Source organism: Neomonachus schauinslandi, chromosome 7 (genome assembly GCF_002201575.2).
Source record: "Neomonachus schauinslandi chromosome 7, ASM220157v2, whole genome shotgun sequence".
Lineage (NCBI taxonomy): Eukaryota > Metazoa > Chordata > Mammalia > Carnivora > Phocidae > Neomonachus > Neomonachus schauinslandi.
Genome location: NC_058409.1, coordinates 148,848,402 through 148,852,155, shown reverse-complemented (window position 1 = coordinate 148,852,155; position 3,754 = coordinate 148,848,402).

Sequence of the window (3,754 nt, the reverse complement as noted above, 5' to 3'; positions counted from 1 at the left end):
ATGTCAGATCTAGAGTTCAGAATCATCACTTTAAAGATACTAGCTGGGCTTGAAAAAAATATGGAAGTTATTAGAGAAATCCTTTCTGGAGAAGTAAAAGAACTAAAATCCAACCAAGTAGAAATCAAAAAGGCTATTAATGAGGTGCAATCAAAAATGGGGGCGCTAACTGCTAGAATAAATTAGGCAGAAGAGAGAATCAGTAATATAGAAGATGAAATGATGGAAAATAAAGAAGCTGAGAAAAAGAGAGATAAACAACTACTGGATCACGAGGGCAGAATTCGAGAGATGAGCGATACCATAAGACGAAACAACATTAGAATAATTGGGATCCCAGAAGAAGAAGAAAGAGAGAGAGGGGCAGAAGGTATAATGGAGCAAATTATAGCAGAGAACTTCCCTAATTTGGGGAAGGAAACAGGCATGAAAATCCAGGAAGCACAGAGAACCCCTCTCAAAATCAATAAAAATAGGTCAACACCCCGACATCTAATAGTAAAACTTACGAGTCTCATAGACAAAGAGAACATCCTGAAAGCAGCTCGGGAGAAGAGATATGTAACCTACAAGGGTAGAAACATTATTGGCAACACACCTATCCACAGAGACCTGGCAGGCCAGAAAGGACTGGCAGGATATATTCAGAGCACTAAATGAGAAAAATATGCAGCCAAGAATACTCTATCCAGCTAGGCTGTCATTGAAAATTGAAGGAGAGATAAAAAGCTTCCAGGACAAACAAAAACTAAAGGAATTTGCAAACACAAAACCAGCCCTACAGGAAATCTTGAAAGGGGTCCTCTAAGCAAAGAGAGAGCCTAAAAGCAACATAGACCAGAAAGGAACACAGACAATATACGGTAACAGTCACCTTATAGGCAATACAATGGCACTAAATTTCTATCTTTCAATAGTTACCCTGAATGTAAATGGGCTCAATGCCCCAATCAAAAGACACAGGCTATCAGACTGTATTAAAAAACAAGATCCATTGATATGCTGTCTGCAAGAGACTCATTTTTGACCCAAAGACAGCCCCAGATTGAAAGTGAGGGGGTGGAAAACCATTTACCATGCTAATGGACACCAAAAGAAAGCTGGGGTGGCAATCCTTATATCAGACAAATTAGATTTTAAACCAAAGACTGTAATAAGAGATGAGGAAGGACACTATATCATACTTAAAGGATCTATCCAACAAGAAGATCTAACAATTGTAAATATCTATGCCCCTAACACGGGAGCAGCCAATTATATAAGCCAATTAATAACAAAAGCAAAGAAACACATCGACAACAATACAATAATAGTGGGGGACTTTAACACCCCCCTCACTGAAATGGACAGATCGTCTAAGCAAAAGATCAACAAGGAAATAAAGACTTTAAATGACACACTGAACCAAATGGACTTTACAGACATATTCAGAACATTCCACCCCAAAGCAACGGAATACACATTCTTCTCTGGTGCCCATGGAACATTCTCCAGAATAGATCACATCCTAGGTCATAAATCAGGTCTCAACCGGTACCAAAAGATTGGAATCATTCCCTGCTTATTTTCAGACCACAATGCTTTGAAACTAGAGCTCAATCACAAGACAAAAGTCAGAAAGAACTCAAATACATGGAGGCTAAAGAGCATCGTACTGAAGAACGAATGGGTCAACCAGGAAATTAAAGAAGAATTAAAAAAATACATGGAAACCAATGAAAATGAAAACACAATTATTCAAAATTTTGGGATGCAGCAAAGGCAGTCCTAAGAGGTAAGTATATAGCAATACAAGCCTTTCTCAAGAAGCAAGAAAGGTCTCAAATACACAACCTAACCCTACACCTAAAGGAGCTGGAGAAAGAACAGCAAATAAAGCCTAAACCCAGCAGGAGAAGAGAAATAATAAAGATCAGAGCAGAAATCAATGAAATAGAAACTAAAAGAACAGTAGAACAGATCAACGAAACTAGGAGCTGGTTCTTTGAAAGAATTAACAAGATTGATAAACCCCTGGCCAGACTTATCAAAAAGAGAAGAGAAATGACCCAAATCAATGAAATCATGAATGAAAGAGGAGAGATCACAACCAACACCAAAGAAATACAAACAATTATAAGAACATATTATGAGCAACTCTATGCCAGCAAATTAAATAACCTGGAAGAAATGGATGCATTCCTAGAGATGTACCAACTACCAAAACTGAACCAGGATGAAATAGAAAACCTGAACAGACCTATAACCACTAAGGAAATTGAAGCAGTCATCAAAAATCTCCCAAAAAACAAAAGCCCAGGGCCAGATGGCTTCCCAGGGGAATTCTACCAAACATTTCAAGAAGAATTAATACCTATTCTTCTGAAACTGTTCCAAAAAATAGAAATGGAAGGAAAACTTCCAAACTCATTTTATGAGGCCAGCATTACCTTGATCCCAAAACCAGACAAAGACCCCATCAAAAAGGAGAATTACAGACCAATATCCCTGATGAACATGGATGCAAAAATTCTCACCAAAATACTAGCCAATAGGATCCAACAGTACATTAAAAGGATTATTCACCATGACCAAGTGGGATTTATCCCTGGGCTGCAAGGTTGGTTCAACATCCGCAAATCAATCAATGTGATACAATACATTAACAAAAGAAAGAACAAGAATCATATGATCCTCTCAATAGATGCAGAAAAAGCATTTGACAAAGTACAGCATCCTTTCTTGATCAAAACTCTTCAGAGTATAGGGATCGAGGGTACATACCTCAATATCATAAAAGCCATCTATGAAAAACCTACAGTGAATATCATTCTCAATGGGGAAAAACTGAGAGCTTTCCCCCTAAGGTCAGGAACGCGGCAGGGATGTCCACTATCACCACTGCTATTCAACATAGTATTGGAAGTCCTAGCCACAGCAATCAGACAACAAAAAGAAATCAAAGGCATCCAAATTGGCAAGGAAGAAGTCAAACTCTCACTCTTTGCAGATGATATGATACTTTATGTGGAAAACCCAAAAGACTCCACCCCAAAACTGCTAGAACTCATACAGGAATTCAGTAAAGTGGCAGGATATAAAATCAATGCATAGAAGTCAGTGGCATTCCTATACACCAACAACAAGACAGAAGAAAGAGAAATTAAAGAGTCGATCCCATTTACAATTGCACCCAAAACCATAAGATACCTAGGAATAAATCTAACCAAAGAGACAAAGGATCTGTACTCAGAAAACTATAAAATACTCATGAAAGAAATTGAGGAAGACACAAAGAAATGGAAAAACGTTCCATGCTCATGGATTGGAAGAACAAATATTGTGAAGATGTCAATGCTACCTAGAGCAATCTACACATTCAATGCCATCCCCATCAAAATACCATCCACTTTTTTCAAAGAAATGGAACAAATAATCCTCAAATTTGTATGGAACCAGAAAAGACCCCGCATAGCCAGAGGAATGTTGAAAAAGAAAAGCAAAGCCGGCGGCATCACAATTCCGGACTTCCAGCTCTATTACAAAGCTGTCATCATCAAGACAGCATGGTACTGGCACAAAAACAGACACATAGATCAATGGAACAGAATAGAGAGCCCAGAAATGGACCCTCAACTCTATGGTCAACTCATCTTTGACAAAGCAGGAAAGAATGTCCAATGGAACAAAGACAGTCTCTTCAACAAATGGTGTTGGGAAAATTGGATAGCCACATGCAGAAGAATGAAACTGGACCATTTCCTTACACCACACA